General features: G+C 37.7%; 1 protein-coding gene across 6 annotated transcripts in view; it reads right to left on the reverse strand.

Annotated features, from left to right (window-relative positions):
* FAM168A (family with sequence similarity 168 member A) overlaps positions 1–15,496 on the reverse strand; it is a 202,420-nt gene that overhangs the window by 95,624 nt on the left and 91,300 nt on the right. The window contains exon 2 of one of the 6 annotated variants that reach the window (XM_070803870.1): positions 2,813–2,931. The exons of the other annotated variants lie outside the window; for them this stretch is intronic. The gene's annotated coding sequence lies outside the window, so the exon portion shown is untranslated. The remainder of the gene's footprint in view (positions 1–2,812; positions 2,932–15,496) is intronic. 6 annotated transcript variants of the gene reach the window in all.

Genomic DNA, 15,496 nt, shown 5'->3' on the forward strand with positions numbered 1-15,496 from the left:
CACAAAAGAATCAAACTGGAGACTGTGTGTGTTGCCAAGAATAACCCAGTCAAGAATAATGCAGCTTGAGTGATCCAAGCCTCCTCACTCTCCATCACAGTTGCTGACCCACTCACCACCACTCTCCTTCAGAATTACCCGGGGTTCTTATTTACAACAGAGTTTTACAAATAACTCTATTTAACAACACGAATAGACATTTCTCCAAAGGAGATATACAAATGGGCAACACACGTGAAAAGATCACTAATCATCAGGGAAATACAAATCAGATACCACCTCAAATCTGTGAGGATAGCCACCATTAAAAAAAAAAAAAAAATAGCAAGCACTGGCAAGGATGCAGAGAAACTGGAACCCTTGTAGACTATTTGTGGGAATGTAAAATAGTGCAGCCACTATGGAAATAATGGTATGGAGGTGCCTCAAAAATTTAAAAATATAATTACTATATGACCCAGCAATCCCACTTCAGAGTCTAGCTCCAAACGAATTGAAAACAGGATCTTTAAGAGATATGTGCACACCCATGTTCACTGCAGCATTACTCACAATAACAAAGAGGTGGAAGAAACTTAAATGTCCACTGACAGATGAACAGATAAAGAAAACTGGTGTATATATACAATATTATAATATTAAGCCTTAGCAAAGAAGAAAACCCTGTTATATGCTACGCTGTGAATAAACCTTGAGGACATTGCTGCTGCTAAGTCGCTTCAGTCGTGTCTGACTCTGTGCGACCCCATAGACAGCAGCCCACCAGGCTCCCCAATCCCTGGGATTCTCCAGGCAAGAACACTGGAGTGGGTTACCATTTCCTTCTCCATAATGAGGACATTATGCTAAGTGAAATAAACCAGTCACAAAAAGGCAAATAAATACTACATGACAACACTTACATGAGGTATCTAAAGCAGACAAACTCAGAAACAGAAGGAATGGTGGTTGCCAGGGGCTGTTGAAGGATGGGGAGCTGTTGTTGTAGACTATTTGTAGACTATCCCTTAGGGATACAGTTTCAGTTTTACAAGAGGAACGTTCTAAAGATCTGCTGAACAACAAGGTACATATAGTTAACACTATTGCACTGTACACTTATGGCAAATTCAGGAACCACTGGCTTCAAAATAAAGTCCAAACTTTATGTTAGCATCCAAAGCCCTCCACGAGACCATCCCTCTTTATCTCTCCACTTGCTCACCACTTGCTCCTCCTCAGGCCTCACCTTACTTACCCCCTCTGGCTGGTCCAAACAGAACTTTTTACGGTGACAGAAATGTTCTACATCTGTGCTGTTCAATATAGAAGCTGTCAGTCACATGTGCTACTGAGCACCTGCCATGTGCTACTGGCTACTGTGCTGAACAGCACACGACTACAGCAATAGCTAGGACCCCAGAAGATACAGATGGGCCAAGGATGAAACTCACAACAATGCCATTTACCCCTTTTCCCCTCACATGTTATCATGATGTATCCATTCTTTCTACAAATATTCTTGCTTACTATGTGCCAGGTACTATTCTAGGTACTGGGGAAGCAACAGTAAATAAGAAGACAAACATCCCTGTCCTCAAGAATCTTATGTTCCAGTTAGGCAGTGTAGGACAGTGGTTAAAAGCAAGAACTCTGGAGCCAGAGAGCTTAGGTTCAGATTCTGACTCCACTGCTAACCACCTATGTGTTCCCTGAAAATTACTTAACTTCTCCATGCCTCAGTTTTTAATCTATAAAATGGGGATAACAATAGTACTGCCTAATAGGCTTTCTATAAAGATTAAAGTAGTTAACATATATGTAAAGTGCTTAGAACAGTGCCCTATATATAAGAATTAGCTGTTACTATTATTGCTGTATTTTGTTATTGTTATGAGTGGGAGCAAGACAATCAACAAATAGCAAAAAAATAAAAAGCCATTTAGTGATATGACAAAAAAAACACAGGGTAAGGGAACAAGGAGTGTCAGGATAGGGATTATATTTAAGAGGATAATTAGGGAAAGCATCACACGAAGGTGATATTTGAGGAAAGGTCTGAAAAAGGAGGAGAGGAACAAGTCTCACAGATATCTGGGGAAGCACTGAATTTTCTGAGATACTTGGTATTATTAACACCATGTTATAGATGGGAAAATTGAGGTTCAGACTAAGGAACCTGTCCAAGGTCACATGGCTTATAAATGACTGAGCCCAGAGTCAAATCTGGGACTATTGACTCCAATTTCTCCTCCACGTCTGAACCCTTTTGACCTCCATTCCTTTCTGTGGTGAAACAAGACCAATGAATCCTTTCCACATCAGTTTCCCATTCTGGCACTGAGATTTACAGACTCATTATGATCAGACAAGCTCTCTAGCTTAATCAACCAAAGGAGTTAAAGGCACAAGCTGCCTTTAACTGCCCCCTCTCACATGTGCTCTCATCCACCGCTTCCTAAGCAGCGCCACACCAGGACTCCATGTTAACTGCATGCTGTGCATAGAAAACAGGCATTTATCAAGACCAACAAGACTCAAACACCAGGAAGGAGAGATAAATTATACATAAGAAATGAAGGCCACTGCTTCCAACCTGGCCTTTGAGGGGGAAAGCTTTGCTGTATGTGCACCGCAGGAGAACTATGATCAAAAGTTAGGTTCAACCTACTGAACCTGTCTAATCTAGAACTACGGGCTTCCCTGATAGCTCAGTTGGTAAACAATCTGCCTACAATGCAGGAGACTCATTGGAAAAGACCCTGATGGAAAGATTGCAGGCAGGAGGAAGAGGAGACAACAGAGGGTGAGATGGCTGGATGGCATCACTGACTTGATGGACATGAGTTTCAGCAAGCTCTGGGAGCTGATGATGGACAGGGAAGCCTGGAGTGCTGCAGTCCACGGGGTCGCAGAGTCAGACATGACTGAGCGACTGAACTGAATACACAACTGCAGAAATAAGAAGAAAAGAACAAACCATTATAGCCTAACTTTATCTGTAAAGAAGTCAGTAAATCAAAATACTTTCAACAATATTTACTCTATACATTTTACCTGTATTCATGAAATCTCTGAAAATATTGGCAATTTATTCCAGAAAATCGTTAGTGCTGCCAGGAGCAGTGAATTCTAGTTCTCCTTTATAACTTACCAGAAAAGTCACTTCCACTCCCTGGATCCCACTTCTCACATCAGTTAGAAGAAGAAGCTAGACTAGGTATTCATTAAAGATTCCATCTTTAGCCCTTTATAGCACATTGTATTACAATACTAATGACAGCACCCCTACACCTCCAGAGTCAGACCCAAAATTCATTCATTCAATAAACATTTATGTAAGCTAGGCACTGAAAACACAAATATACTACATGATAAATTCATGAAAGTTTCAAATACACTGCTTTTCCTATTCACATGAACATTTCAGAGTTGTGTTCCTACAAAAACAAAACACAGCTCCAAAAATTTTTTTCCTACTCATACTTAAGACAGTTTTGTGTTTATTATATAGTACACTTAACACCCTCCCCCCAAATAAACCCTCTCCCTATTAAACCATACCTCACAATTATATTTCCCTTTTTTAAATCACTCATAGCCCTAACCACTAAGTTAGAGGTTTTCCCCACTTAATATATAGTGAGAGAACCTCTCATTCTATACCTGTGTTTTTTTAATATTTTCTTTTTTTCCTAATTTTTCTTTATTTAACACATCTTTTTTCATTTTATTTTTTTCATCTTTAATTTTTTAACTTTTAAAAATTACTTATTTTTTGCATTTCTTTTTCTTACAATCCATTATTAGTTCCTTGAGAACATCTTATTTTTCTTTGCATCTTAAGTAAGCGCTTTTTATAATTTATTTATAAATTTAAAGACTAATCCAAAAGAACATTAAGTGGTTCATCTTCTTAAGATATAAAAATAAGATAGCTAAAAATAAAAGCAAAAAAACCAGGGGTATAGATTTATATCAAATGATCAAACTTCAGGTCCTACATTTACCATATATATGCCATGTGATTCTTGACAAGGTATAATCTCTCTACTAAGAAAAATACAATGGTATACCTACTATGCTGTGTGCTATGGGACATTCAGTCATGTCCCACTCTGTGCGACCCTATGGACTGTAGCCCACCAGGCTCCTCTGTCCACAGGATTCTCCAAGCAAGAATACTGGAGTGGGTTGCCATGCCCTTCTCCAGCTATACCTCCTAGAGAGTCTGTAAGACTCAGAAGTTAACAGAACCAGCAGTTGTGAAGCCAGGCATTGTTGGCTAGATTCAAATCATAACTCCATCACATATTAACTATGGGAATGGGCACCTTACTTACTTACTCCCTTTGGTTCCTAGTATCTTCATCTGTTTCAGATGGTAATAAAACCACTTTTACAGCTGATATAAAAGTTAAATAATACATGTAAAGCACTCAGCACTGTGTCAGGCACATAGTAAGTACTCAATAAAAAGTAACTATTCATAGTATGCATCATCTCCAGGTTGTTTATAAAGATGTATTAGATAAGGAGAAAAATAGCTCTGAAATTTAAACTGCTATGAAATGTTTGGAATACTTTTTACTATTGCTCATAATCAAAACTATGCAGCAAATTAATAAAAATGAGGGAAAAACATGTCCAAAGACAGCTATCTTAAACAACATTTTTCTAAATATAGCTATCTCCTTCTTTTGCATCTCTGGCCTCCTTCCAAACATCTTTAATACTGCAGTAAAGCAGGAGTGGAAATTCAAGCTATGTACTTGCAACTGACAGGAGAGGCAAGGCTTGGGGTTTTTCCACCAAGTCAGGACAAAATTGCCTTGTCCCCTCCTTCCAGCCCTACAGGCTGCTTGTGCAGGAGTTGATAATCTGTAGCTAGCAGGAAGGTCAGTTTAAATTGAAGTAAGCTGGTTGTGTTTCTCTGTTGTATGCTTTTCTGATACTGCTGGAACACAGTGGTATCTGGGCCTGGCCTTCTCCACAGGATGACAGAAGGTGCAGCCAGAACATGAAGGCAGAAGAAAACATAAAAAGGATAGGACACCAAAAAAATACTCAAAAAACAGTAGCATGATCATCAATGGGATCTGTTTTATAAGCATGTGATGAATAAGCCAATATGTGTGTAGTCACCGTGGTACAAATACGTTTTAACACATTATGATCTGTGTACACGAAGAATGTCAAAGAAAAGGCTGATCTGCATCCCATATACGGAGTCCTAAAATATCAGAACCACAAGAGTCTTAAGAGATTATGCAGTCAGCATCATTGTTATTATGGATACAAGAACTAAGAGAAAGAGACTTATCAGTGGTCATACAGACAAGTCAGGGAATAGCTGTACGATCAGAACCCAGGATAGGCCAACTGTGGACTTGAGTATAAAGTATGTGGGAAGGGAATATATTAAAAACCATATCATTTGTGAACAAATCCCCAGAGATGGCTTAAGAATCCTCAAATTTAGAAATGCCACCACTGCCTCATCAAATACTTTTCAAACGCTCACCTCAGGAAAGTGGGAAATGATGACATGTCATGGACCTCTGAGGCCACTCAAGAACAGCTAGAGCTACATATGGTAAGTTCGTCAAAGTGAAACGTTTAAAACAAAGTTCCAATCTGTACAGTGTAAAAAGGCAGAGAGTTCATTACTCAGCTGCCATCCAGGGTTCCCACAACGCATCTTCAAAGAAGAAGTAAACATAAACCATGCTATTAATGGAAATAAAAGTAAAATCTTCACATCTAAATTTTAAGCTTTTTAAAACCTAGCCCCAACCTCTATTCTCCAGCATCCTTCACTTGCCAGGGAATTCCTTGGGTTAGGGGCTTTTAAGGGCTCTGTCAGCTTATATATTCTGTAGAAAATAAGCACAGAACTAGCTTATTAATGAGGTGAGCCAAAAAATGCAATACAGATAATGCCTAATGTAACCAGAAACAGGCTACTGGATTCAATGGAAGCTGCTCTGTGACTGGCAGATTCAATGGAACCTCAAAAGGGGGATGGGAAAGTTGAAGCCTAATGATGAATACAACTGCTGCCAGGAGGTCATGGCTAACTACAGGAACATTTCTTGCAGGAAGCTCTGCAAAACTCTCCACTGAGGTCCTAAAGTCCCTGCCCATACAATGGAGCCTCACTGACCAGAGAAGGGAGAGGGACTGGACAGGAGCCTGGCAAGAAAGATAATGGACAAAGCTGAATGAGACAGCCTGTCTCACCCAGAGATGAGGCCACATCTTAGGTCTTCTTAGTCCTCAGTTATTTTTCTTTTGGTTTGTTCTTTTTATTTTTCCTTGCCAGAGCAGGTAAAGGAAAGAATAAAACAGCAGGGCTCCAGTAGTTGAATTTTTTTAAGTATGTGCTGAGTCTCAAGCTCTTTTAGCTGAAAACAGTTTTTGTTTTGTAGGGCTTAAAATTTTAGAAAAGTAGCAGTAAATTGTTTTGTAAGCATCAGAAATAGTAAAAATAGGTTTTGCAATCAGTCAGACTCAGGTTCAAATCCCAGCTCAACTACCTATTAACTACATGGCCCTGGGTAAGTTATTTAACATTACTGGGTCTCAGCTTTATCATCTATAATCATATTGACTAAGAATCCCCACCTCACAAGGTTAGCCTGCATTAGAATATATGTATATACTCTTTCTATATCTGTCTTTGCTGTAAAACTGTCAACAACTTGAGAGCAGGGATTTTAATTCATATTTAAGATTCCCTAAAATCTGACACAGAGGAGGAGCCAGAGGAAATCAGATAAATGTGTCTACCATGAGTCCAATTCTATAAAGGGAACAAAATAATGATCATGATAATGTTGAACATAATAATACAACCTGACAACAACAAACACATAGCATTTATTATGTGTCAGACACAATTCCAAGTCCTTTAACTCTTCCTGCTCCCATATCACACTTATAATAAGCTGATTAAGTATTACTGTCCCTACCTTGTTAATGAGAAAACCAAGGCACAGAAAGGTTAAATAACTTGCCCAAATCCAGAACACGTAAATCCACATAGAAAGAAAGTAGTATGGTGTTTGCCAGGGGCTTAGGGGAAGGGAGAATAGGAAGTAACTGCTAACAGGTACAAGGTTTCTTCCCATATAATAAAATGTTTTAAATTAGAAGTAGTGGTTGCACAAATCTGTGAATATACTAAAAGGTACAAATTATATACTTTAAAAGAGTGGATTTTATTGTATATTATACCTTAATAAAACTGTTAAAAAAAAAAAAAACAACTTGGGAATTCCCTGGCAGTCCATTAGTTAGGACTCTGCTCTTTCACTGCAAAGGGCCAAGATTCAATCCCTGGTCGGGGAACCAAAATCCCACAAGCCACGCAGTATGACCAAAACAAATCTGCAGAGAATCAGAAAGTTAGGAAGTGACAGACCGAGAATCCTACATTTTCAAAATCAGTGCTTTTAACCACCATTCTATACTGCCCTCAAGGAACATAAAATCTAGAACTATCTAGCTATTATTACTTACCTATAATATAGACAATAGATATAGGCTATATATTTTGGAAAGAAAACAGAGCCTGAAATTGCAGGTATTCAATGTTTAACTGAACTGAACTGAAAAATTAACTCATTTAATAATTTAAAGACTATACTTTCAGGGATCATTTCTATAGCTTATTTAATAATTTAATTCCTGACCTCGAGGCACTCACAGAATAAAACATGGCTCAGACATGTTAAATTATCCCTAATGCAAGTTAGAAGGAAACATGTTCTATGTAAAAATAACTCCCCCTGGGAAACATCTGTGTGAAGTGGTCTGGCAGACCCCCATAGCTTCCAGATCTCTTGTAGTTAGGTAGCACTAATGATCTATGAATGAAGGTGACATGTCTTACACTCTGGGAGAAGTATTCAAAAGCTGGTGTATGACCCTCCAGCTCTGGCATGGACTTCCTCCCTCCCTCCCTCTCTCTCTTTTCTGCAAAGACATCCTAGAGATCTTAAGTTGGGATTGTGGCAGCACAAGACAAAAGCAGCATAAATGTGCTAGTCATCACTTCCTGGAGGACAACTGCCCTCCAGAGTCACCTGGCCTGAAACTGAATTCATATAAGCAAGAATTCCACAGATTTTTGTCATGTTATGCCACTCAAATCTTGTGGCCAATCTGACACCTCAGTATAATTCTGTGTGTCCTCACTAATATAAGGGTTAGCAAAAAATGAACCCAGAATATATGAAATAAAATCTGCACTCTGCCACTTAATATTTTGGCTAAGTTATCTGAACTCAATGGCCCTTGATTTACTCAACTTTAAAATGGAGGCAACACTAGCATCCTTACAGTTGTTATGATAATTAAATGAAATATATGAAAACACCTGGCATAATGCAACTGCCTTTGGAGAAAAAAATGTGACACTGAACCTGATGGTTGACCAAGAAATTCTAATAGGAGTCTATGCTGTCAAAGGCAAAAAAAGGCACACGGTTTGGGTGAAGAACTGTGCTTTAGCTAGTTCAGAAATAGCAGTTATTTATTACTCTAGAGGATAAAAAACCATACTCCTGTCTGCACAGCACTTTGTAAGTCCAAATGATCTTCTATATGCTGCTCCTCCTATACATTTGATCTTCACAAGAATCCAGTAAGGTAAATATTCTAATCAAAGAAAGATTAATATAAGCCCCCAAAAGCTTAATTCTGTACCTACCTATAGATTAACAGGAAGAGACAAATGTCCTTTTAAAGAAACAGAATGAAAAAGTACTTCCCTGTCAGCAACTTCCTTGCCATTACCTCTAGGTATGAAGAAGAGGTACCATAATTCACTTTACCTCAAAATAGCTCCCTTTGGCCAATTATAGTGACTTCTATAAGACATTTATTCCAGAAAGGGAGAACACTTCAACAGTTATGTTACTTCTTATAAACCAAAGAAAATAACTATTAATAAAAGAAGGAAAAGAAAAAGTGCCACTCTCAATCTATTTAATTAACAAAAGAATTCTAGTGAAGGTATGAAAAACTATAACCATTCATGATACATAAATTATAAAATATAATATAAATTATAAAAGCCCATGAACTAATACAGAAATATTCAGAATAGCTGCCTTCCCCTCAAGAGGATTTTAAGTAGGAGAAATGATGAAAGTTAGTCAAACACAGCACTTAAGTAAAACTGCCATAAGAATATTAATAAATGAAAAATGAGGCTGAAGAAACCACTTCTCATAGGAAAAGCATCATGAAAGATGGCATTCTGGCTGAGTCCTAAGAATCAGAATCTTAGAAAGCTCACAAGCATTAGGAACTCTGGCCCTTTGAGGGAAGACTACAGCGACCTAGAAAATGAGCCTATAATATAATACAAAGAGCTCTGAGCTTGTTTCCAAAAGACCTAAATGTGCCCTGGCATTGTTGTTTACCAGCTGTGCTACCTCAAGAAAGTTATTTAACTGCTCTGATTTCGATTTCATCTATAAAATGGGGAATTGTACCATTTGTCTTAACAGATTGTTGAAAGAAATAATAGATAAGTGGTTAAATAAATGGTTGAGAAAGTGCCTGATAAACTGATATTGATAGAACACATCTCAAAATGAATATACTTGGGATTAACAGCTCCCCATTCCTGTACCATGACAGAATAAATTTAAGTAATTTTCCAACTTTAAATTATTGCTGGAATTGAATGCTATTATATTTCCAGTAATATATTTCAAACACTAAACTAAATTGAGTTTAATTTTTAAATGTAAATTATTTACCTCCTCCAGGCTGCTGCAGAACTTCATACAAACTTGTACTACAACTTTTTTTTCCATGCCCATCTCCTCTAATAGATTTCAAGTGCCTTTAGGGCAGAGATCAAGGGCAATTCACCTCTAAATCAGTGCCTTGAAGTAAATGTCTAAAGAACCTCTAAATGAATCAATGGGCTTCTGGAACTTTTATAGAATGTTTGCATTGTAGAAAACTCTTCATTCATCCAAAAATATTTAAGTCTTTCTATGCCTAATGATGAACAAGACAGATGTGATTCCTGCCTCATGGAGTTTGCTGACTAGTGAGGAAGACATATATGGAACAAATAATTAGAAGTATACTGATAAATTATTTTTTTTAAATACAGATTGCTACAGGGACTTAGAAGAGGCAAGAGCATGTGGTCACAGAAAACTTAGAGTGCAAAGCACCTTCAAGGTCAATGAGTCTATATACATTTTTAAAAATGCAACTGAGTGCTAAGTAATTTCTCCCCATCCCATTCTGTACACCCTCATCACACTTCATGCAGTTAGCCTATAATCCAAGTCAGCTGACTGCTAAAGGCTATTGCTCTTTTTACTATTTTAATTCATAGCTTTCTAAATCCCAAAGAAATATATGCCATATATTAACATTTAAAGACCAGTGTTTATTCGGGGGGGAAAGGATGAGTGGAGACAGAAGTCATGTGTATCATGATAGATTGTGCTTGACCATTAGTTCTTTGAAAGTACACTCCTAAATGCAAAAATAAATATTTCTGTCCCTTGAGGAGATTGGGGAAAACATCTCGTAAGCATCTTTTATACTGCAAAATCTTGGTTTTGACTCAGGGAATCACTTTTTGAAATACCTGACATGACCCTGGGTGTTTTTTTTTTTTAACATGAAGGCATATTCTGTACTGTTTCAACATACGATAGGAAGCATAAGCCATTCAAGTGGGGGATCAATTACACAAGTATAAGATTTGGAACCATTCCTCTCAACATAGGTCACAACTTGATAGTAGTAAATGCCTATGAAAAAGGCAGTGGGCCTTAGGAAAATAGAAAAAGAGGAGCAAATTAAATCCAAAATAAACAGAAGGAAAAAAAAAAAAGAATTCGAGCAGAAAGCACTGAAATTGAAAACAAGAAAACAATAGAGAAAAACCAACAAAACAAAAATATCAATAAAATCAGTAAGTCTCTAGGCTAAGAAAAAAAGACACAAATAACTAATATCAGAAATTAAAAAGGGACATCACTACAGATCCCATAGAAATTAAAAAGATAATGAAGGAATATTATGAACAACTCTACATAATATAGACCAAATCTTTTTAAAGACCATCTGCCAAAACTCAAACAAAAAGAAACAATCTGAATAGACCAGTATCTATTAAAGAAATTGAATCAATAATTAATAATCTTCTAAAACAGAAAACACCAGGCCCAGATGGGTTGACTGGTAAATTCTACCAAATATTTAAGGAAGACATCATGCCAATTCTTTATAATTTCTTTTAGAGAATAGAAGCAGAGGGAATACTTTCCAATTCACTCTATGAATTCAGAATTGCCTTAATACTGAAATCAAGCAAAGACCTTACAAAAGAGAAAACTATAAGCCAATATTCCTCATGAGTACAGATGCAAAAGTCTTCAACAAAATATCAGTAAATTGGATCTAAAAAAATATAAAAAGAATTATAGGGACTTCCCTGGAGGTCTAGTGGTTAAGAATCTGCCTGCCAATGTAGGGGGCATGGATTTGATCCCTGGTCTGGGAAGATCCCATTTGCCACAGGGCAACTAGGTCCATGGCCCACAACTACTGAGCCCATTCACCAAGAGCCCTTGCTGCACAACAAGAGAGGCCACCACAATGAGAAGCCCATGCACCACAATCAGAGAGTAGCCCCTGCTCTCTGCAATGGAGAAAGCTGAATGCAGCAATGAAGACCCAGTGCAGCCAAAAATTTACCAATTAAAAAAAAAAAGAACAAATAATTTCACAATTTGTATGGAAATACAAAAAACTTCAAATAGCCAAAGCAATCTTGAGAAAGAAGAATGGAACTGGAGGAATCAACCTGTCTGACTTCAGGCTCTACTACAAAGCCACAGTCATCAAGACAGTATAGTACTGGCACAAAGACAGAACTATAGACCAATGGAACAAAATAGAAAGCCCAGAGATAAATCCACACACCTACGGACACCTTATCTTTAACAAGGGAGGCAAGAATATATAATGGAGAAAAGACAATCTCTTTAACAAGTGGCGCTAAAAAAACTGGTCAACTACTTGTAAAAGAATGAAACTAGAACACTTTCTAACACCATACACAAAAATAAACTCAAAATGGATTAAAGATCTAAACGTAAGACCAGAAACTATAAAACTCCTAGAGGAGAACATAAGGCAAAACACTCTCTGACATAAATCACAGGAGGATCCTCTATGACCCACCTCCCAGAATATTGGAAATAAAAGCAAAAATAAACAAATGGGATTTAATTAAAATTAAAGGCTTCTGCACAACAAAGGAAACTATAAGCAAGGTGAAAAGACAGCCTTCAGAATGGGAGAAAATAATTGCAAATGAAGCAACTGACAAAGAACTAATCTCAAAAATATACAAGCAACTCCTGCAGCTCAGTTCCAGAAAAATAAACAACCCAATCAGAAAGTGGGCCAAAGAACTAAACAGACATTCTCCAAAGAAGACATACAGATGGCTAACAAACACATGAAAAGATGCGCAACATCACTCATTATCAGAGAAATGCAAATCAAAACCACAATGAGGTACCATTTCACTCCAGCCAGAATGGCTGCGATCCAAAAGTCTACAAGCAATAAATGCTGGAGAGGGTGTGGAGAAAAGGGAACCCTCTTACACTGTTGGTGGGAATGCAAACTAGTACAGCCGCTATGGAGAACAGTGTGGAGATTCCTTAAAAAACTGGAAATAGAACTGCCATATGTCCCAGCAATCCCACTGCTGGGCATACACACTGAGGAAACCAGAATTAAAAGAGATACATGTACCAATGTTCATCACAGCACTGTTTATAATAGCCAGGATATGGAAGCAACCTAGATGTCCATCAGCAGATGAATGGATAAGAAAGCTGTGGTACATATACACAATGGAGTATTACTCAGCCATTAAAAAGAATACATTTGAATCAGTTCTAATGAGGTGGATGAAACTGGAGCCTATTATAGAGTGAAGTAAGCCAGAAAGAAAAACACCAACAGTATACTAATACATATATATGGAATTTAGAAAGATGGTAACAATTACCCTGTATGCCAGACAGCAAAAGAGACACAGATGTATAGAACAGTCTTTTGGACTCTGTGGGAGAGGGCAAGGGTGGGATGATATGGGAGAATGGCATTGAAACATGTATAATATTATATGTGAAACAAATTGCCAGTCCAGGTTCAATGCATGATACAGGGTGCTCGGGGCTGGTGCACTGGGATGACCCAGAGGGATGGGATGGGGAGGGAGATAGGAGGAGGGTTCAGGGTGGGGAACACGTGTACACCTATGGTGGATTCATGTTGATGTATGGCAAGCCAATACAATATTGTAAAGTAATTAGCCTCCAATTAAAATAAATAAATTTACATTTAAAAAAAAAAGAAATTAAAAAAGAAAAAGAATTATATACTATGACCAAGTGGGATTTATCCCAGCTATGTGAGGCAGGTTCAACATTCAAAAATCAATTAAATTACATAATCATATTAATAAATATTAGTAAACACATAAACTCCGGGAGTTGGTGATGGACAGGGAGGCCTGGCATGCTGTGGTTCATGGGGTCGCAAAGAGTCGGACACGACTGAGCGATTGAACTGAACTGAAACACATAAAAATCACATAATCATATTAAATAGATACAGGGAAAAGCATTTGACAAAATCTAACATGCATTCATTATAAGAATTCTCAGTAAGCTAGAGAGGAGAACTTTCTTAACTTGATAATGACTATCTACAAAAAACCTACAGCTAACATCATACTTAATGGTGAGAAACTTGTTAACTTTCCCACTAAGATCCCATACAAAGCAAGGATAGCCCCTCTCACCACTTGTTTCAACATCATACTGGAAGTCCTAGATAATGCAATTAGGCCAGAAAAGGATATAAAAGGTGAAACAGAGGAGGACCCTATGGTTCTTGCCCCACTCCCCATATTCTCACTCTACCTTTCTTTGCAGAAAAACTTCAGCCAAAGAGTAAGTTTAATCAGAGAACTAAAAAAATGCAGAAACAAAGGAAAATAGTCAAAGGAAACCAAATAATAATAATGTAGTCATTAAGCAGAGTCAAGGACCTTTAGTTCCTTCTCAAGGAACAAATTCTAAGCCATATCCTGTGAGCTGTCTTATAGATACTGAAACCCCCACCAGGTGGAGAAGTTAACTAATGATGACAGCTTGTAGTCATGACATAAGCTGCCACCAATTCCGAGAACTGGCCTCAAGAAATGAAGACAAACTGACTCTGGAACTGAAGATTAACAGTTCCTAAAACAGTTAAAGGGCTTCCCTGGAGGTTCAGCTGGTAAAGAATCTGCCTGCAATGCAAGAGACCCTGGTTCGATTTCTGGATTGGGAAGATCCTCTGGAGAAGGGAATGGCTACCCACTCCAGTATTCTGGCCTGGAGAATTTCATGGACTGTATAATCCATGGGGTTGCAAAAGTCGGACACGACTGAGCGACTTTCACTTCACAAATAGTTAAGGTGATGCTGCTCAGACTACCAATGACCAATTTTAAGATGACTTTCAGAATTGACTGTGCTGTTTCTGCATGTAGCCCCACTCCCTACGCTGTGTCTATAAAAGCTCTTGCCCCTGACTGTCAAGGGGGAGTTGGCCTTTGGACAAATATTCACCACCACTCCAACCCTAGTCACCAGCACCTGAAATACAGCAAACTTTCCTTTCCACCAACCTGGCCTCTTTAATGGCTCTTGAGCCGCGAGCAGCTAGACCTGGGTTCAGTAACAAGGGTACACAGGTAGGAAAGGAAGACATAAAACTGTATCTGTTCACAAATGAAATAATCATGTATGCAGAAAATACAAAAACACTGACAAAAAAAAAAAAAACTCCTGGAATTAATAGTGATTATAGCAAGACTGCAGGATAAAAGGTTAATTACAAAAGTCAACTGCTTTTCTATTATTAACAATGAACAAGTTAATGCAAAATTAAAAACAAAATATCATTACAAAAGGAAAGAAAATTAAATACTTAAGTATATCTAACAATATATATATAAGATTTATATAAGGAAAACTACAAAATTCTGATAAATGAAATAAAAGAACAACTAAATAAAGCGGAAAGATATTCCATGTTTGGGAGTAGAAAGACTCAATATTGTTAAAATGTCAGTTGTTCCCTACTTGATCTATGGATTCAATACAATTCCAATAAAAATCCCAACTAATTATTTTACAGATATTGACAAACTGATTTTTACAGTTTATAGAGAGGCAAAAGACCCAGGATAGCCAACACAACACTGAAGAACAAAGTTGGAGGAATGATGCTACCAACTTCAAGACTTATAGTAATTAAGACAGCGTGGTACCAGTGAAAGAAGAGACATAGAGATCAATGGAACAGAACACACAGCCCCAAAATAGAGCCACACAAATATAGTCAATTGATCTTCAATGAAGGAGCAAAAAGGCAATACAATGGAGCAAAGACAGTC

Source organism: Bos indicus, chromosome 15 (assembly GCF_029378745.1).
Source record: "Bos indicus isolate NIAB-ARS_2022 breed Sahiwal x Tharparkar chromosome 15, NIAB-ARS_B.indTharparkar_mat_pri_1.0, whole genome shotgun sequence".
In the NCBI taxonomy this organism is placed as follows: domain Eukaryota; kingdom Metazoa; phylum Chordata; class Mammalia; order Artiodactyla; family Bovidae; genus Bos; species Bos indicus.